This window comes from Mus musculus, chromosome 8 (genome assembly GCF_000001635.26).
Source record: "Mus musculus strain C57BL/6J chromosome 8, GRCm38.p6 C57BL/6J".
Taxonomy (NCBI): Eukaryota; Metazoa; Chordata; class Mammalia; order Rodentia; family Muridae; genus Mus; species Mus musculus.
In genome coordinates, this window is record NC_000074.6 from 49,092,711 (window position 1) to 49,115,288 (window position 22,578).

Sequence of the window (22,578 nt, forward strand, 5' to 3'; positions counted from 1 at the left end):
TCCATTGATCTACCTGTCTGTCTGTCACTGTATCAGTATGATGCAGTTTTTATCACAATTGCTCTGTAGTACAGCTTAATGTCAGGCATGGTGATTCCACCAGAGGTTCTTTTATTGTTGAGAATAGTTTTTGCTATCCTAGGTTTTTTTTATTATTCCAGATGAATTTGCAAATTTCCCTTTCTATCTCAGTGAAGAATTGAGTTGGAATTTTGATGGGGATTGCACTGAATCTGTAGATTGCTTTCGGCAGGATAGCCATTTTTACTATATTAATCCTGCCAATCCATGAGCATGGAAGATCTTTCCATCTTCTGAGATCTTCAATTTATTTCTTCAGAGACTTGAAGTTCTTATCATACAGATCATTCACTTCCTTAGTTTGAGTCACACCAAGGTATTTTATATTATTTGTGACTATTGTGAAGGGTGTTGTTTCCCTAATTTCTTTCTCAGTCCATTTATCTTTTGTGTAGAGAAAGGCCATTGATTTGTTTGAATTAATTTTATATCCAGCTACTTCATTGAAGCTATTTATCAGGTTTAGGAGTTCTCTGCTGGAATTTTTGGGGTCACTTACATATTATCTCTCTTTTGAATCATTAAATAAAATAAATTATTTTAAAATATCATAAAAGTCAAACCGAGGAGGACATAAGAAAACCATAAGTCATTACTAAGTAGGGAATAAAAGGGTGAGGTTAGTCATGAAAACAGCTATTTAATTCACTAATTCATCAGAAAAGGAAGAAACACCTCATGATCATTTTAGTATACGCAGGAAGAAAAAAGACTTTCGACAAAAATTATACAAATAAATTTACTTTGCTTGAAAAGGCGTTTACACAAAGTCTAAAATTGATATCATAATGGTAAAACATTGAACATTTTCCTACAAAGATCAGGAAACTGACAACTATGCCTGTTCTCAGCACTCCTGCTCAACGTTGTTTGAACAGTCTAAGATTGTACAGAAAAGAAGAGGAAGTCATAAAAGGGGCATAAATGTCGATGCAAAATTCTCTGTTATACTAAAACATCTAATTACATAATGCAGCAAGCTAACTCTAACTGTTCATTAAGGTGTATAGATTTCCAGTTTGGTTAATTTAGGTGTGTGATGTTTTTACATATTTTCAATTTTTAATAATAAATCTTACTTAAAACACACACACACACACATACACACACACACACACACACACACACACACACACACACTCCAGAGGGAAAATCACATCAAAACCCCACTGGAAATAATAAAGAGGTTTGAATGTTTGTATGACACAGATCAGTACTTTATAAATCAATTATGTATCTATATTCTGTCATCAGACAAGAAAGAAGAAATAAAACTCTTGATTTATAATACAATACTAGGATTAAATATTTGAGAATAAACTTGAAGGATGAATGAAAGTGCCAGTGGAAAAGGACGGAGTATGAAGAAAGATTAAATAGGAGGAGATTGACACATGCTCATGGGTCATGGCTTAGGAGACTAAACATGGCTGCCATAGTTATTTCTCTTCTTTGTAGAGTTAGTTTGCTTATTTTAAAGCACATATGCACATATGGAAATGCAAAGTGTTTAAAGCCATTAAGGAGCATTGGAAGAATGAAGACAGTTGTAGATCTATGTCATCACAGTTAAAGGCTCATGGTACTTTAGGCAGTGGAGCTAATTCACGTAGTAAGATTGATCCATGAAGTAAAATGCCCAGTTCAGAAGTACACATAGATGATTTGTTGGCTTTCAAGCATGTGTCAAAGCTATTCAATTTGGAAGGGAGTAATTTATCAATAAATTACAGTAGAAAAAGTACAGAAGTATATGAAGAAGTACATTAACCCCTTCCCTGCACCACACATGCAATTAAATTAACTCAAGGTAACAACAGATTTGAAGTTGAGAACCAGTACTATATAAAGATGTTTAAATTATTTTGGCATATACTTCCAAGAATGGACATAAGAAGCACAAAGTATAAAAAGAAACAGGATATAATTAGACCTCCCCAAGTTATATTCATTGAAGGTATAGTTTAAAATTAGACAAATCTTAGATGGCATAGAAATATCCATAGTGGACAATATTTGGCAAAGAGTTTATGCCTCAAATATGTTTGAAAACAAGGCAACTCTATTTCATGGGCAACTACCTTAAGAAACATTCTGAATTAAAAGGAATACAAATGGCATGCATTCCTAAAAAGTAACGAAAGTGAATTCTGCACCACCAGTAATAGAGTAGTGCAAATGAAAGCTATGGGGAGACAACAAGGTAGGTCCAAACCCAGAACACTAGTGACATCAAACACAGAGGACGATTGCAAAGAAATGTTACTGTGAGACATTCTTGTGGGAGTATAAAATGGGGAAGGCACTCTGTTATGATGAGACATCCCTAAGTAGTTTCATAGTTTCTAAAAGAGTTAAACACACTTGTTCTATGACCCAGAAATTATCTGATCAGAAATAAACATACACACACACACACACACACACACACACACACACACTTACATATATGATCACACACATGCACACATGCATACACTCATGCTCACATACACACAGACACACTTACATACATGCTCACACACATGCACACACACAGACATACATTCTCACACACATGCACGCATGCATACACACATGCTCACACACACACACAGACACACTTACATACATGCTCAAACACATGCACACACACACACTTACATACATGCTCACACTTACATACATGATCACACACATGCACACACACTTACATACATGCTCACACAAATGCACATACACACACTTACATACATGCTCACACACACACTTACATACATGCTCACACACATGCATGCATGCATACACACACGCTCACACATACTTACATGCACATGTTACCACAAAAGGACTTCTTAAAAAATGCTTAGAAGCAGTTTTCTTCATCATATCTCAAACTTGGAAACATCCCTCTGTCTCGTGAAATGATAATTAAATGCGGCACATTTGCTAAATGCAATGCTAGCAAACAGTAAAATAACAAATACACAACTACTGTTATGTTCAACAGCCCAGACGAAACGTCTCAGCAAATGACGAATTTCCAAGTAAATAAAGCAGACATTGTATCATTCCTGGAGACCTGCAGTTCAAGGACAGGCTAAATGAATCCCAACATCGAAATGAGACCATTGTCACCTACAGTGTGTGAGTGAGTGGGACTGACCCCGTCTTTATTACAGAAAGATCTTGCATTTCTACTCATGCTCATTAATAGGATGGAATATAGTCCAACTATATTTTTGTAAAAAACTACCATTTTATAAATAAAAGTTGTACTACTGTTATCTTTTAACATCAACTTATATTTTTCAATTTATTAACTATTTCATCAGTATCTGTATCAGTAACATTTAGTGATATGATAAATTTCATGATGTATTTTCAGAATTTTGAATAAAGAGAAATCCTAATATTTTTCTATTAAAATATTCAACTAGTCTAGTACTGGCAGAATCAGTGAGAAAACCAAATGTCAGAATATAACTGCTACTTAGAATAGGTCTAAAATTTAGTAAGCATTAGGAGGCTGGTGGTAAGTAGATGACCAGAGAGACAGAAACCCTCCTTGAAATAAAAAAGAATGTGATCTTATTTCTCGCTTATTATGCTAAATACAATGGAGTATTCAGCAAACAGATATAAGCCTTTCCTGATCTTGGGCAGGTTTTTTATTAAACAAAAATATAAATGGGTATGAATTCAGAGGTTAATCAGCAGTGACCCTCAATTAAACAGGTGATGTTTGTGGGGCTTCTGTGTGCCAGCATTTCCAGCCCAACTAGCTGTTAAATTACCTGCCAAAGAGGTATTACATAGATGAGTCACATGGCCCTCCTGCTCGTTTCCCCTTTTTGTTTTTAATTTTAAGTCACTCCAAGAACAGTGAAGCAACTTTTAATGTTAGAAATATGGGTTGTGGGTAATCCTAATAGGAGTGGAGAGAGGGTGGCTAGCTGAGAAGTGGTGGTGGTGGGGGGAACAAGAGTGGAACCCCACTGGGACACCGGTGAAGTTAATAACATTTAATGCATCTTGTTGCTGGCACATAAATGCTCACTTTGTGAAAACCCATGGAACTGTGCAGATACTTGCATGTTCTTCAGAATACATGTTGCATTTCAAAACATTTTACCTTAAGTATAAGTTCCTTTCAGAAAGATGTGGAATTTCTACAGCATTGTATAAAACTGAAAGATTTTTATGCTAATGTCTAAAAAACCCTATAATTAATATTTTTCTCTACTAAATCTATCTTCTCTTTGAATAAACCAAGACCTTGATTTTTTTAAAATCATATACCTGTCTGTCTGTCTATGTGAGTGTGTGTAAGTGTGTGTGTTTGTGGAATAGGTATTAAAGAAAACCTGAAATTTGTGATTGCAATATGATTTAGAGATATATATGATACTTACCCCAAAAGTATATTCTTCCTCAAGTTTTGTGGCAGGTCCCTTGTGTCACTAAAGCAAAGCTACCACTGCAGCTCAAGCCTGCAAAAGGAGAACAAAGAGAAAATGTACTATACCATGAAATATTCTTTTAAGTGTCTAATCTTTATTATAGTATATTAATCTATATAAGTCATAGAAATAAGTCGTTCACTTAAATACTCAGGCAAAAAAAAAATCTGTTTCTTGACAAAGAGATTATAAAAATTGTGGAGTAACTGGGCTGTCCTGATAGTGCTTAATCAGCTGTTTTTCACACACACATTTGTAATACCAGTTTTTATAGCCAGTATTTGTGTAAGTGGTAGAGCTGTAGCAAGATAAGAAAAACAAAACAAAACAAAACAAAATGCACGCATCAACAACAAAAAAAACTTCTTAAAAAAATTAGGCAAACAAGCATCTGTAACTAACATCCCAGTTGCTGGTTTCCTAAAGTAAACAGAGATTATGAGATCAGAGGGCAGAACTACCAATAAGGAGAATGGATCACACTTTAAAGCTTAGGTGACATGTCACCTGCAATGGGAGAGGCGTGTGTGGGATAGCTATTCAGGCACAGGGGACAAAGTAGTAATTTTTGAACATATGGACATTAAAGGGCAAGGAAACTCAATGCATTTCAGTTTGATAGATGATATTTTTTTATAGGTATTAGAATGCAGAAGAATGTTAGCTTAGATTTTTTTCCAAAACTTACTTTAATAAGGGTTCTTAAACATTTCGACCTCTCTTTTAGGCCACCATCCAAAAGAGGTAGGGGAAAAGAAAGGTTATTAGGGGAAATGGACCTGCTTAGAAATTCTTTTTTGGGGGGTGGGGTGGGGTTGGGGCAGGGATGATTCCAATCTTTGTTGTCAACATATCAGCAGTTCAGTTCATGTAAATTAGCAACTTTATCCACTTGCAAACACCATTCATGAATCAGCAATGGCAGCTCAATCCAGAAGAAATTGAGAGGCTCTGCCAATTGGCTCGAGTCTGAGGACGTGACCAGGAGTTGCTGAAATATGAGAAGTCTTTGGTGCTTTTCTCTCTATGACATCACATCACAGCAAATGATGAGCAGTGAAGAAGACAAGGTGAACCAAGGCCACGGTATCATCAGCAAAGAGCAGCATCAGCAAAACCCAACGAAGACCAGCAAAGAGTGGCAAGGCGAACCAACGCCACAGCATGGCCCACTGTCTGTTGGACCCTTTCCAAACATCATGTGTCCTTTCACATGCCCTTTCACCAGGGAGCTTCCAGAAAAACACCACATGTCAGTTCTCAACAAAACACCCTCCCACATGTCTGCTTCAGCACAACATCCTCATGAGACAGTCTCCAGAAAAACAACACATGACACAACCGAGTCTCCAAAGACACCAGAAAATTTTACTTCAGGGGAAACTTTTCACGCAAGAGACTGTACCGCAGACACATTGGTAGCGATGTGACTGAGGTTCAGCAGTGAGTAAGAGAGGTATGAGCCATGTGTCTGTCCTCACTAGGACTGACTGGCACAATGGATTATAATGACAGGGTGCAGTGGTCCCTGGAGAGTCTGTAGAAGAGGAACAAATTTGCCCCAACAGGCAGAGACAATATTTTGAGCTGCAGGGGGAAAGATTCTTAAGGCAATGGCATCTGATGAAACCAGGAGAGACAGCATAATAATAGTATGTAAGGAGGAGGAACAGGGACAGCCTCACTTATGGGCAGGGAAGGAAGTCATCGGGGACATGACCTTCAGGAAAGCATGGTATCAGGAAAACCAAGCAAAGAGTTTTAGAAGAGAAGAGTGAAATGTGTTGAAATTCAAGCGGGGTTCATGTTGGAAAGTGATTCTCTTTCTTTTTTTCTTGACTTGTTTAGATTTAGATCCAAGGTAATTATAAATCTGTGGAGCAACAGAGCCTGTATGATACTCAGTTTTTATATGTATATATTAGTAACAAAAATCTGCCAGAAGCTGTGTATTTTTCTGTGCCTTAACAAGCTAGTTGTTAAAAGTTTTGAAGTTACCCTAGCTGGTGATATGCTATGCTATGGTGGGTAATTATTCCTATGAATGACTCTTTTAAATGTTCTTTGGGAAACAGTGATACTTAACACACTAGGAGTATTTTCCAGTGATAAAACTTAGCACACCAGAGTTCTGTTGTTTTAGGTAATTAAATTTAGCATACTACAAGTCTCTGTCAGTGATTAAATTTAGTACACTAGAGGTCCCTGTAGGTGATTTAAATGTTCCTCTTCTTTAAGCAACCAGAATATTTGTGGACATAAAATACCCCAGGGCTCAGCAATATGCCACTTTAAGCTGTCATGTCTAAGAAAGGGGACTGAGGGTAATATAAATTGTCTGAGTGCTGAGTTCTAAACTCTGTGCGATGAATCTCAGAGCTCAGTCTACTCCAGAAGTTAGGGATTCATGTATGACTTGGGTGTGCCTGTGCACTCAGAAGACTCAGTCTGATGCTGGACACGAGGGGCAAACCTGCAGCCAAGACGAACCCTGACTCCACAGTTCATTTGGGAGTTGACAGAGATGATCACAAGTGGATGTTTATGGGGAAGCGTGAAGTTCTATCCTAGAAGATGCATGACCATTACCTCATTTAACCTTCCCATCTATCTCAACAGGCAGACACTTCTTGGTTCCAAATAAAATGGATCAGGTAACAAAATTTCAGAAAATTTCCAAAGATAGAAATTACAGGTTAATGTGTAGAGAATAACTACTCATATATGTTAATATATTTAGTCATGCCATCAAGACTAAATATCAAGTGACTTAAAATAATCACTTGCTATTATCTTTTATTTTGGAAAAAAAATCCTGTTTTTTAGCTTTAAGCAATTTGATCTCCCTTGCAGATATATGTGTATATATATATATATATATGTGTGTGTGTATATATATATATGTGTGTGTGTATATATATATATATATATATATATATATATATATATATATATATATATATAAAACAACTAAGATTACAACACTGATTCTCAACCTGTGGATTGTGTCAGATATCTTATATATCAGATATTTACATTACTATTCATAACAGTAGGAGCATTATAGTTATAAAGTTGCAATCAAGTAATTTTGTGGTTGGGGGTCACCATGACATGAGGAAGCACCAGAGGGGCTGAGAACTACTGCTTCCGAGATTTAAAGAGACTTGTTGTGACAATTTGTATTCTATGCAGTTTCATAAACAGTCATAACCAAATATCCTCAAATTGCCCATTTTCAATGCCCCTAGATTTTTTTCTATATTTGACGTTTGCATCATCAGTTTGCTTGCATATACACTTGGGTTGCATTGGAAGAAGAATTGTAGAACAGGCAGAAGAGTTCTGACTAGATTCCTGAAACACTACCTTGGAATGCATATCTGAAGATCAGAGGAAAAATGTCTATGATGAAAATAGACAGAGTGGAAAAACTGGCTATTTCTGTCAGTCCTAAAAAGCAGAGAGAGTCACTGATTAAGGTCACTGCCAATTTCATCAATGAGGAAAGTGCTTTAGCAAGCAGTCAGCCCCTCATTTTCACAACTCTGGGTAAGCCTGTGGTGATGGCACTGTCAGCGTGTCTATAATCAAGCACAAAGAAGATCCAAGGGTCAACTAGATGAGAATTTTTTAGTAGCGTGCCAAAGCTATCCTAAATCGACAATATATAATGCATATATGTCTTCCTGTCCCCTGTCCCCTTCAGGGCCATCACCACCAACAAAGTGACAAGAAAAGAGGACAAATGAGGAAGAACACTAACCGAAAGCCAAATTAACATTTCCCCATGGCTACTCTGGAAGTAAAATCTCTAATCTTCAGATGGAGTCTTCCCATTAAAGGTTTATTCTAGAACAACCTCTACAGATAGAAGATATTAAGATGTAAATTCTTTAACCCAAGCTAATATTCAAAACCATATTGCTAGTTATCAACGGGCATGGCCTGGTTTGCATCTCAAGTGAAATATGTTCAATGCTTTTCATAACTGCAAGCCTCACACACGGACAAAGATACTCGTTAATTGACTTTAGTGGCACTTGTTAACGAGATGAAAATGTAGCAATTTCACATTTGAGCACACTTCCCTTTGTACAGACATCTGGCTTGTTTGGACATGTAGAGGTCCCAGGCCCCAATGTGACACATCGAATCACCTCACTGGAGAGAAAATGGAGAACAGTAAAGGGAAAGTGCGGCCTGCTAATTTGCTGTTGTTAATTCCTGGACCTTGGAAAGAGAGTTTGTCCTCTGAGAACACAGCAGCCTAAATAAGCAAGAGCAATATAATGCCGTGACTACTAGTCAGAACTCCACTGCACATTGAGTTTACACCCTGGACACTTGGATGCTAAGATGCAAGTTTAAACTTGTGAGGGCTGGCCTGCCATATCGAATTGGATCTCATATAACCTCACTTTACCAGGCCTCTTTTTACTGTTCTTAATTGAACTAGGTAAGAAGAGCTGTTATATTTCCTCATTTTTATGTTTCTTTCCCTCTCCCTTTTCTCTTCTACACCCCCCAAAAGTCCCCTTTTAAACTAATGTCCCCCCCCCCACCAATTTTACATCTACGACAAAGTGTACACTACTTTGTCTTTGGGGACTGTCTCATCTGATTCTGCTCCATATCTGGGTTGAAACAATGCCTGACTACACTGGTCCTTCTCACATCTGTTTCCCAGGTGTGGCCTAATTAATTGTAAGGTGTATTTTTGAAGGGGAGATGGGTCTCTGTTGGACCCTCAGATGCAACCAGCTGTCTCTCATCCTCTCTCTGTCTTTCATCCTCCATCTCCTCTCTTTCCATCTTCAGTAGCCTGAGTGTTTCAGTTTTATAGCCATTATTACCAGAGGACACCGTGGTGAAGATGCACTCTCCATCTGGGAAAAGCCTCTCATTCTCCAGGTCATTATCAGTGAACCCATGCTTACGTCCCTCAAACTCAAGCTTGCCCCATGGACGCCCATACCACTTGAAGGTTCCTCTTGATGGTTAGAAAAGTCATTTTTTTCTTTCTTTCTTTTTTTAATATTTTTTATTATGTATTTTCCTCAATTACATTTCCAATGCTATTCCAAAAGTCCCCCATACCCTATCCCCTACTCCCCTACCAAACCATTCCCACTTTTTGGCCCTGGTGTTCCCCTGTACTGGGGCATATAAAGTTTGCCTGTCCAATGGGCCTCTCTTTCCAGTGATGGCCGACTAGGCCATCTTTTGATACATATGCAGCTAGAGTCAAGAGCTCCAGGGTACTGGTTAGTTCATAATGTTGTTCCACCTACAGGGTTGCAGATCCCTTTAGCTCCTTGGATACTTTCTCTAGCTCCTCCATTGGGGGCCCTGTGATCCATCCAATAGCTGACTGTGAGCATCCACTTATGTGTTTGCTAGGCCCCTGCCTAGTCTCACAAGAGACAGCTATATCAGGGTCCTTTCAGCAAACGCTTGCTAGTGTAGAAAAGTCATTTTACTAGGTTACTATCTGCAAGTGTAGCAGAGAATCATTAACACTATCAGGGGTTGGCTCTCCCAAAAGGAATGGGTCTTAAGTTGGTGTAGTCATTGATTGGTTGTTTCTTCAGTCTCTCCTCCATCTTTATCCCTGCACATCTTGTAGGCAGGACAAATTTTGGATTGATGGTTTTGTGGGTGGATTGATTTTCCTCTCCCTCTTTTGGAAATCCTGCCTGGCTACAGGTGGTAGCCACTTTAGTTTCTAGAGGCTCCCCCATTCGGCAGCTGATGGAGGCAGATGCAGAGACTCATAATCAAACATGACGCATAGCCCTCATGAGGAGTCTTGTGGAAGAGTGGAGGTAGAAATGGGCAAGTCAGAATGGTCGAGGATTCCACAAGAAGACCTACAGAGTCAACTAACCTGGGACTAGACCATGGAGGCTCACAGAGCCTGGGCCACCAACCAGGACACATGCAAGAGCTAGAACTAGACTCCTACACGTTTATAGCAGCTGTGTAGCTTGGTTTTCATGGCTTACTTAACAAGTAGAATGGGACCTGTACCTGTCTCTGTTCCCTGCCATTGCTTCCTCTTCTCGTCTACTTGGACTGCCTGGTGGAGTGTCAGTGGGAGAGGATGTGCCTAGACCTGCCAGGACTAGATGCCCCAGGGTAGAATAGTACATGAGGTGGGCTTTCCTTCTCTGAGGAGAAGGGGAAGGGGCAATGGGGGAAGGGATTTGCAAGGGTAGGATTGGGAAGAGAAGAGGGAAGAGGTTGTGAACATGATGTAAATTAAATTAAACAAAATAAAACTAATAAAAAAACCCCATTTTGCCTTCTGATGTTGAATCGTGTACAGTTCTGTAAATGATGCTGAGTATTTGCTTACAGCTATAGTGCTGAGGTGGTAGAAGGTGTTGTTCATGATCTAATATTAGTGTACGGCCGGAATTAGCTGTGCTGGACCATTATTCTGCCTGGACATCTGTCTGCAGCCCAGTGCTTGAGGGCTTGGCTGTGTTCCTGCAACATGGGTTCCCATGCGAATCATCAGGACTCCTGAAGTCTACGGGGGGGGGGGGGGGACACACAAGGCTGGCTTTCCTGCTTTCAATTTGTCTTGGTTGCAGACAAAGTTAAATGGATTAACGTATTTATGCCACTATCATTAGATTCTCTATTTCATCATCATTTTGATCTATTGCACAATTGCTAAACTATGTTAGGTATTGTGTTGTTCCTGCTGAGGGATTTATTATTATTTTTCTTTCTGAGTAGAAATAGATTGAGGTATGTCTATTCCCACAGCCCAAAAATTTGAGTCCTATTTTAAAGTATGGAGGTTGGTCACAAAACATTTCATGAGTTGGGAAATTAATAAAAGGATTGTTGGCTGTTGCAGATAATTTTAAATCTTGTATCCCGGAGAAAGGTTTAGGGGGTATATACCCCAGAATGAGATGTAAATAGCAGACAACACCTTGACAGTGTTGCCAAGGGTCAACTTCATTTGTACATCAAAGAACCCAAATTTGTTTCAGTTTTGACTTCTTACCCAGACGTCATGGGAAGCATTATCATTTGTGCTTCTAATCCATTCTTTTGCCCAGTTTCACACATCCATTTAGTGCTCAGAATATAAATTACATTTCCTATTTGTCCTCAAAGCAATGTAGCATTTCTTTATGCTTTTTAGGCATGATATTTACTGTGTCTGTGACATTTTTATTTAGTAGTCGGTATTAATAAATCATCATGAAAGTAACAACATCATTGTGATTTTGTTGTAAATGTATTGCTTATGGCTCTTTGAAGAAGCATGAATGCTCAGCCACAACGAAAACCAATCAAAAGAGAGAAACATGGTTATTGATGGCATCCTATTCATCTTGGAATTGGTGAAATTAATATAGTTAACAGACTGTTGCTTCCTTTCAAATTCTGTTCTTTTCAGCTTATGATTAAAGTAGCATTTTCTTAAAAATGATCTAGGCAAGACTCTGTATAAGTCAAATCACTCCTGACCCCAATACAGTCATGTTGCTTTGTATAAAAGAGACACAATTTACTATCAGTTGCTCCTGATATAGTTTGGAAACTCCTCTGTGCTTTTGTTCTGAATGTCTTCTTTTGTTGGTACCTGGCCTCACATCTATGGATAGCTTCAATAAGATCTGATGTATTACTGGCTTCTTATGGAATATACTATCTTACCATCAAAATGCATGACTGTTATATTTTCTGAGTCGTATATTTTATCCTCTGAAAGCTACTTTCTATTACATTAAGCTGATCATGCACTTCCAATCATCAGAACAAATCAAATAATCCTAGTAAAAAATGATATAATACAGTTCCATTCACAGCAACTCTAAAGCAATTTCACTTTAACGAAGAAAACACATATCCAAAGCTATCTCCAACAGTGTCTGGCACATAGTAAGACCTAAAAGTATGTTGCTGTTTTTCTCACCGTTTCATTTGCTTTTCATAGTTTAGTTTAGTTTGTGACAAGCTTGTTATATGTCCCCACGACCCCAGGATGTGTTTCAACTCACAAAGTTTAGCAGATTAGATTGAATTGAGAAAAAAAGGGCAAAATACTAGAAAACATATGAAAAAAAAAGAAGGAAAATACTTTTAGCATGCCAGCTAAGTTTATTTAATGAATTAAAAAAATCTATTTTATTTCTTAAAAATCTAGGTCTATATGGAAAATTTTGGTGTTAGTGTATTGTATATTATACCCCTCAGCTACTCAATACAGTTTTTCCTAGTCTCGTGAAATATGTTCTCCTGGTGCATGTATGTGCATTTGCATAGGTAAGTTTGTGGAATCAAAAGTCATTGTCCTGTTAATTTTATTTTCTTATTACAGAATTTAAATATCTACTTTGTCATCATAAAGCATTTTAAATGTCTTTGCTTTATAACGTCTGGCCAAGAAATAATACCTTCTTCAAACATCTTAAAGAGCAGTACAAACTTGAAGAAGTCCTCTTAGAAACAACTAAATTTGTCACTAGTATCACAATAAAGCCATTAATTAAATGGATATGAATCATGTTACCCCAAACCAGTCTTCCTTTAAGCCAGCAGTAAGTTAACCAAAGAAAAGATTATGGGGATGTTAAATATTGTGAAAAATTTCTCAAAATTGAAAAATACCAAAAAACAAAACAAAACAAAACACATTTGGCCAATCATGGACTTTGGAAGTACTAGGAGCTTTGATGGAAAGGAAAAGAACGTGAAAGAAGGAAAAACCAAAGGAAAAGCCAGGATAAATACCGACTGACCCCCTTAGCACACCCAGCCTTGCCTGCGTGTTGTCAATGTAATGAATATTTCAGTTGCATGTCAAGTTTCTTACATTTTCAAAGGCAGTAAAGACTATGAGTTTTACATCTGTTAAAGACTTCTGATTGGCAGGCACACTGAAAGATTGCCTCATATTTAAAAGGAGAAGACTCCTCAGGAGCCGTGGCCATGAAATATTTATCACACCTTCTTTCATAGAAAGGAGCTAGCTGACTTGGTGACACACAGCCTACTATTAATACCAACAAAATTACACATCTCCTGTTAAATAGCATTCTTAGGAGATGAATGAGGGCTTGTTTGTTCTAGATGATCAGAGAGAATAATGCAGGTTACAGTTTGTAGTTTTCTTGTAAAGTATAATATATGTTTGGGCTTTGTAGCACAGAAGACATAGGGCTTGATAAATACTTCTTCAGAAGATGATGCGAGGTGATTTTCTTTCTGGACTTGTGTTCTTTTAATTGCAAAATTACATTTTTACTGATACCCACCCTGTTTTTTTTTTTTTTTTTTTTTGTGGGAAGTCTTTGGATACAAGAATGTTGTAGCTATACCTTTGAGTATACTTTTATTAAGCGAAGCAGAGACTCATGTGTTTCCAAATAGTGTTCAAATCTCCAAAGCCAGCTGAATAAATAAACATTATGTGAGCTGTAGCCCCAAAGTCTGCGAAGGACTCCTTGGGATGTAAAAAATAACTATGATTCCTTCTAAGTATTTCTTGGAGCCAATGATCAGCAGTTTTGTTTAAGTTCTGGGACCCCTGAGCCTCCATAAAAATAACTTTGAAATATTATATTATGTGTGAAAATTTTACACACATGCACATTTATAATCAGCAGACAGGGCCTCTGCCCTTCTTCAACCCGATAATCAACCATAGGACCTACTCAAACATGAAAAAAGGGAGAAAGATTCAGAACTCCAAAGCATATAATCTTAGTGTCATTTAGAACCATGTGTCTTTCTGAAATGACCTATTACTGCAAATCTCTTGGTTATATTTCTATGGAAGTGTCTGTTTCTCATTATCAAAGTCTAAAGAAATTGGATACAGTTATGTAACACTTGGCAAAGGGGGTCTAAGAAAAATTCATCCCGCAGTTTTCAGCTTATCTTTTCTTTCCAAAGCTGTAACTACTGTCTGACTTTTTCTACTTGGGAGAAGCCAACTGGGACAGTGAAAGTGAAATAAAAATCAAACCAAAGTAAATAAAGCGATGGCCCTGTGCTTGAATCAATCATAGATGTCAGGTTTTAGACAATGATTATAGTGAACAGACACTAAGATAACGGGAGCAGGAAGATGGGTTACCTTTTAAAGTTACCTTTCCCTCGGAAGATGGCACTGAGTATTTTCCTAACAAGCTTGCCAGATGCACTAGTGTAGGGGCTGGGGGAGTTGGCTAGACTGGAAATGGACTCATGGTATAGGCATAAGTAGCAGAGTTCCAATCTCTAGCACCCACACAATAGCCAGGCTCACTGACATCTATCTGTGATGCCACTGTGGGAAGTCAGAGACAGATTGACCCCTGGAACTTATTGGCTAGCCAGCCCTGCCTAACAAATGGGCAGTCCAGCTCCAGTGAGCTCAAAAGTTAAGGTAGATACTAATCAAGGACAAGACCTAATGTTGATCTCTGGTATCCACAGGCACCCGTCACACATACACCTACGTGAATGTGTACACAGGTACACAGCGCGCGCGCGCACACACACACACGCACACGCACACGCACACACACACACACACAGTCACGAGGATGATGGTGTCAGCAAGATCTGAGATTTACCACTTTCACAAGTATAATAATAATCATTAGCAACTGCTTTCTGTAAACCAGATTAAGATCTTGCAGAGAGAGCCTATGGCGTGTTTCTATTCGTGGTTTTAGTTGGAACCTGGGGCTACATACGTTCCTTTCCCAGAAGTGAAGAAGAGAGAAGTCCGGAGAAATTTTATGAGGAAGCAGTTCGATGGATCTCATTCCACCAGGTGTGCGCCCCCTTCCTCAGTTCACATTAAGTCGGTAAATTTATAATTTCTTCAGATATTACACACAAACAGTGTTCAGACAACTCTATATGCACATCTGATCAATTAAGACAGAGCACTGTTTTTTTGCAATTCAAGCTTTTAAAAAGCATTATAGTTAAAATACACTGTGCAGGCCTGCTGGGATAATTGCTTGTCAAAGTACATGGCTACCAGCGAGTAACCTTAAAATAGCAGGAAATACAACTGCACACTAGAAAAGAAATCACTATTTCACTTTTTCAAATGAAACATATTGCAGCTCTGAGTTCACAATGGGGTATTTGCTGAGAGCCTGTAATTAACTCATAATGATGAGAACTGCAGTGATAAACATTTCCTTCGCCAGAGCGCTCGCTTGTTTTCCTCATTCCCTCTGAGTTTGCTCTGTCCTTGTCAGTTCTTCTAGTTAGCTTGTCACTACGAATCAAGACGATAATGGAGAAAAGGGCAAATAGTTTTTGTCAAAGGGGATTATTTGTTTTAATTTTTACATAATCGACTTGATAGAAACAATTTACTTTATTAGATAGCTTATATGGCCCTGGCAGAATGAGCGAGTGGGGGAGGGGGAGGGAGTTTTTACCTTGTCCTACCCCAGAACCAACCAAAATAGACTCTCAAGTCTAGTCACCTATTGCAGCTGTTTTCTGAGTCATCTCCTGGACTGCACACAGCTGTTGAATTAATCTCCCCAAATACCTCTCCACCATGTCTCTCCTTCCCTCCAAACCCTGCAAGAACTGCCCAATACCAACAGAACGAAGTGCACATTCCTCACCAGGCATTAAGCCCTCTACAATCTGCTTCCAATTTTCTTGTCTTGCCTCATTTCCCACTGTTCCATTATAACATAGAAGCCCATGTGAATTCTCCACCCCGGTCTGTTCGATGCCCTTTGAAAGGCTTTAAGGCTTGCTTTCTTCTTTCCCTGTTCAATCCCCCTTCCCTCGAGAGTCCTTAGGTGCTGGTTTGGATCAGGGAATGCTGTCTGGTCTGATTACTGGATCTGGAACGTGTCGTGGCTCTGCATGAAACTGTAAGCTGCATGTGAACAGGAGTCGATTCCTCCTTCCTTGCAGGTCCTGACATTTTTGTTTTTAGTACAGCATCCTGCGTTTTATGGTACTTTATGAACCAGCCATGGGTAGGGCAGTCATTACTGTAACACCCAGAGCAATAGCCTGGCATTTAGTTTGCCTCATCAGTATCATTTCGAAATAACGAGGTTATGATGCAAGCCCCAAATGATGTCTCCGTGGTTTCTCTATAACCTCCCAAAAGTGAGAGTGCAGAAGAGGAGAAAGTAAATAAACCACACAACGTATCTGGGCTGAATCTCTGGAACCTATAAATACCATCACAGTACATTCCATGACCAAATGAAGGCCATCAGTGCATGCAAATGCTAACCCCACATGTAAAAATACTCGAGAAAGCCAGTACCAGCCCTGGGTACCATGTTACCAAATCCCTTGGTGGTTCTGGACTTGCGGCAAAGTCTTGGCTTCCCCACTCTACCTACCTGCAGCTGCCTAAGGGCAATCTGTGCTTCTGCAACAGTTCTTACCGTAGTCCTCTCCCTCAGCCGATAGCTATGCTTCTGCCATAGAAGCACCGCCATGTCACGGTTCTCTGCTTTCAGCATTGCTAATGGGTGCCCTGTCTCACAGGAGGAAAGCCTGCATTCCTTCTGTGACTGCTCCGACCTCTTTCCCTCTAACCCTCCAGCCACACTGCCTTTCCTTTCTCCTGCAGCCCTGTCTTTATATTTCCTATTTTACCCCAACCTCCAAGCTTTTTTTTCTGGCTGTTCCCTAAGTTCATTTTGAAACATTTCTCTTTGGTTATGTCTTCTTCTTCTAAATTCCCGAACTTAATTCAGTGACTCTTACTCTCTCCCTCAATTCTCTACTATGTTACCCAATTTTCTAACAGGCATTGGTGATATTTGAAATAAGCTTATTTACTTAGTTTATTCCTGGTTCGTGTTTATGTCTCTCCACTAAGAAAACAGGGTGTCTTTAAATACCTGTCAAATGAATGTTTTAGCTTGACATACTCAGCCAATAAAGGCCAATATTACTCCTGAAACCCAGGATTTTCTGTAGCTAATTTGGTGTTGCCTCCTACTTTACCAAGATGCTGATGGTCCCATTGACACCACATTTGCCATCCATTCTTGAGTATACTTCCTCTAGTATGTCCAGAGCAGAGGTACTAGACTCAAGATGAATGTAACAGACAATAAGGTACCTGCCAGTCCAGGAAGAGAAACTGTCTGCAAACTACAGACAAGCATATGACCACAGAACTTCATCATTTTGGCAAACCATCAAAGAAGGGCCAGTTTAGGGATTGTAGTAACTATTGATGAGCCACTTTAAATTTATTAGGAATACTTCAGCATTCATTGTCAAGGTATCAAACATGGAGAATGGATAGAATTCTGGATCTACTTTTCTTGGCCAAGGCTTCAAGTTGTTGTTGTTGTTTTTTTAATCCATCAAAATTATTACACAGAATAGAAAAGAACTCAGTGCTCATATATTTATTTCCTGCCATATTTTTTCTGTATCAGCCTATCTATCCCAACAGAAGTGGAGAAGCAACAAGTTATATCAGTTTCTCACAGAAAGAAATAAAATCATAAGCGTGCTTCCTCTCTGTCTTTCCTTCCATTTTCTCCTCACCCTTTTCTCGTGTTCCCTGGTGCAAACTTATTAACACAACAAATCCTCCACAAATGCCAGTTATAGCAACCATCCAAAAGGAAAACTCAGCTTAAATAGTCTCATTTCCAGGACTTTCACATACCATGGATAATAATAATAAGTTCAAACATTTCTACCACTTTCTGATTGCAGGCAGTTTTTTCTCTTCAGGTTAAATTGAGGGGCTTGACATTTCTATATTTGGTTCACATGAAAGGGAGAGAAAAAAAAAGCATCATGATACTAAGTAGGACACTTGATTCATAACTGATATTTTAAATCTTTATTGTTAATGTTTCAATATTACATGTTTTCAATTAAGATTTGGGTGGAAATTGCCATGTAGTTAGATTGAGAGTGGTATATGCCACTTGACTACTGATCATATCTTATTATTCAGAAAAACATCTGGCAAATGTAATTACATGTGAAATTGAAAGTAATACTATATAATTAAGGACTTGTGGTAAAACATATTGTGTAAAAATTTTTGAAGAATCAATAAAAATGTTAAAACATTAAGACTAGTATTATTATTGTCAAACTCTTCAATAAATACAAAGAAAGCTGTAATATTTTATAACACTGTGAAAAGCTTCGAAATACATTTCGCTTTAATCCACTTTCACTAAGCAATTATACAAACAGTTTTTACTGAATTTAAGGGCGCAGTCTGCTCTTTCAGGGGCTCTCGGTTTGGTTCCTTGTACTCATGTTAAATAGCTCACAATCTTGTGTAACTACAGTTCCCGAGGGTCCGATGTCTCTGTGCCCAAGCAGCCACACATATGTGCATACCCCGATTCCTATATACATATACACATGATTTTTAAAAATTCGCTAATGTCATAACACAAAATTAACATACATTTCAGTGCTCATGTGCTTCTTTCCTGTTATGTAATTCTGCATCAGTTTGTCTATCCCAAAAAATATGGACAAACACCAGATTTCTTCAGTTCTCATGAAAAGTAGCAAAAGCTGAAAATGAAGCTTAACAAAACATCTTGTCTATATTTAAATAAAATCTCTGTACCTGTTGAAGTACGCTGTACTAGAGATAACATTAGCCTGAGGTGGAGGGCTTGGGTGGGGAGGCGCGTACTTTTTCTTAGATGCATTCATCATTAGCTAACATTGACATAGGTTACCTTGTGACCCTAATATATTATGACTAACTTAGAAATTAGACAAACAGTACATAAATATACTGCAGAGATTGATTGCTTGGACCCGGCTGACCTCAAATGACTCGAGAGGTTCAATGTGTTGGAAAAAAATAATAATGAAACAGGAGCAAATGTCAGACAAAAGCAGGCAAGCCATGTTTCCTGTTACTTAGATTGGTTTGAGGACATAAATGCCTATCACGCCATGATTTTGCACCAATTTATCGGCAATTTAATCGCTTAGTAAAGTCAGGCATCATCCTTTATTGCGAGGTGGAAAAGGCAAAGAGGCAACCGTGTCTAGGAAGGGATTCTGTAGTCTGCACATTTATTGGTCCTCAAATTAAGCTGCCTTCCTCCACAAATTCGCTTAGGACTTGTGGAGTCGCCCAGTTTTCTTCTCTCTAATTTGGATTGCTTGAGGCCATGGACGCATTGAGTGGTTCCATTCATGATCAACAGATGATGCATGAAAAAGCCAGGATGCTCATCTGAGGAACTGAGCTCCGAAGAGCTGTACACTCTACCAGAGGGCTTCAGATAAAACTTTCATCCAGTCTACAGATGGTAGACATTGATTTGAAATAAACTGTGACTGATGATCTGTCGATGACGATTTCCATAATCATTATGCCGTCAGTAATTTATCAAGGTAATGATATTTGTGTCCCTGATGTCACATTCATCCTGTACTGGGAGGGCCGAAGAACACACTGTGATTTTTAAAGCCCTTATTAAGACCTGACTGGCTTGCTATACTTCCAGCCATACTGCAAACAGTGTGATAGCTACAAGGGAATAAAACATTTTAAAAATCCTGATAGGTCTGTAATAAAATTCTTTTGACAAAATCTTCCCTTGCACAAAGGCAGAGACCTATGCTTACAGGATTTTAATTAAATCAGCTTTACTGAGATTGCTTGGTATACTTTGCCAACATGCTTTGGAAAGAGATATTAGAACATGCTGGCCAAAATCAATCTGGCCAAACAACCCCTCTTAACCCTCTTGGACCGTTTCTTTCCAGTGCACCTCCCTTCTCCTTTAGATGACTGCTATATCCTAGCAACCATGATTGTTTAGCATGCATACTGTCAACACATGCACCTAGATCCTGCATTTACTCACATTAGGTTTCAAAACTCCCGAACAATATTCCCTCCCATCTCAGAAAGGAAGCTAATGACATTAAACACGAAATGTCACAAGTGTCTCTTCACCAAAAGTGAAAAGTGAGCTGAGAAAGTCAATGAGAGTGATATAATTAACAAAATTAGCAAATGTGTTTTGAGATTGCCATTATAAGATGAATTCCGATTAGACTGCAAATGTTATGGGATCATTTTTATTTTCATAGAACATGGCTTACACGCACATAATCCAATGTCATTTCAAGAGGTTCATATATAATTCTAGTTTGGCAACTTCTAAGGCTCCACAAAAGTTAATATAAAGCAAAAATAACTTTGAAACTAGAAACTAGAGTATTAGCTATCTTCCTTACTGTGTTTAATCTGTGAACACATCATCCTATTAGATGATTCTACATAGGTCACATGTCCAGGAAGTCTCTAGATAATGATCAACCCATCAATAACTTTTCCTGACACTGAGTTTGTAAGCTTTAGTTTCTAGTTGCATAAACTATGTAGGTGACAAATCGCCACTTGTTTTAGAAATGTTTTTTTCTTTGCTATCCTGGATTAATTACCATAGCCCTATGACTTTAATCATTAAGATATCTCATACTGTCTGGTTGCTTTTCCTGAAATTATTTATTAATTTATCTCATTGATTGATTATATCATGGCAAAATGAATGTAACATATTTGCCATCTCAGATAACAAATATATGATACATATAAATTTCTGTATATTTATTTATCTATTGTGCATGAATCTGGGGATATGCAGGTACTAAGGAACATATCTGGAGGTCAGTGGACAATTTGGATGAATTAGTGCTCTCCTACCCATAGGTGGGACCCAGGTATCAAACTCAAGATGTCAGACTTTGGGATAGGTGCCCTTACCTGCTGAGCAATCTTGCCTACTCTCAACTATTTTAAGTATACAGTTTTGTGGCATTCAGAACACACATAATGTTCTGCATCCATTGACACTGTCCCTGATTTCTTGACCTTTAAACCCGATTCTTTTTGTTAGCTCCAAAACAGGGGAGAGATAATGACAGTAACTTCATATTACTTGGGGATAATTAAATGAGATATTATGTCTGGTACATAAGAAATGGTGAAATATATACTCTAGTTCTCTTGATTGACTTTTGTCAGATGTATATATTATTTAACTCCTTTTAAAAGAAAATAGTGTGGACATAGGAGGACAATTTAGGGGAACCAGTTCTCTCCTTTCACTATGAGATCCAGGGGTTGAACTCAGGTGGTCAGGCTGTTTGCTGCAAACCTTTTTTAAAATCCATTGATCCATCATGTCAGTCCATTAGCTCAAGAATCAACTATTGCAAAATCACCACGGAATAGTCTTCATTTGCACAGAATATGGATAGATTGTTCAAGGTCATTCACTGGTGGCTCTATAACTAAAAGTTTTCTATAGATTCAGTTCAATTCACACTAACATTCTAATTCAAATGGAAAACCACAATCCTAAAATTCACATGCAAGCACAAAAGATTCCAGGCAGTAACACAACACCATGCTTTCAGTTATACTAGAGATCTATAGTAACAGAACAGCATGGTACTGTACAAAAAGAAATGTCCATCAGCTGGACAGAATAGAGGAATGGAAATAAATCCACACAACTATAGCTACCTAGTCTTTAAAAGGATACTCAAAACATACATTGGCAGAATGGTGGTGTTAGGACAACCTGGTATCCACCTGTGAAAAGCTGAAACTAGACACCCATGTCTCACGTTGTACAGAAAACAACACCAGATGGCCAAAACCTCAATACTGATATCTGAACTTTTGAAACTATGGAAAGAAAATACTTTGAGATAGTTCCAGGAAAAAAACTTCCTAAAAAAGGTTTCACTGGCTCCAAGAGATTCAACATAGACTTAACATATATGCTTTTATGAACTTAAAAAGTTCTCTGGGTGGTAAAAGCAATGACATTGAGTGAACAGACCTACTGCAGGTGTGCACATGGTACACAGACATACGTTCAGGCAAAACAGCCATCGGTATACAAAAACAACACAAAACACCTTAAAAATAAATACAATAAAATAAAAATACATAAAAGAGAGTTATAGAGGAATACAACGTATATGAATTGTAAGACTCTATGGCATGTAAGGCATGCATACCTGCATATGCGTGTGGACAAGCATACACATTCACAGG

At 38.3% G+C, this 22,578-nt stretch overlaps 1 protein-coding gene across 1 annotated transcript in view; it reads right to left on the reverse strand.

The window, feature by feature from the left end:
* Tenm3 (teneurin transmembrane protein 3) overlaps nucleotides 1–22,578 on the reverse strand; it is a 1,297,160-nt gene that overhangs the window by 867,046 nt on the left and 407,536 nt on the right. The window contains exon 3 of the mRNA XM_006509405.3: nucleotides 4,476–4,553. The gene's annotated coding sequence lies outside the window, so the exon portion shown is untranslated. The remainder of the gene's footprint in view (nucleotides 1–4,475; nucleotides 4,554–22,578) is intronic.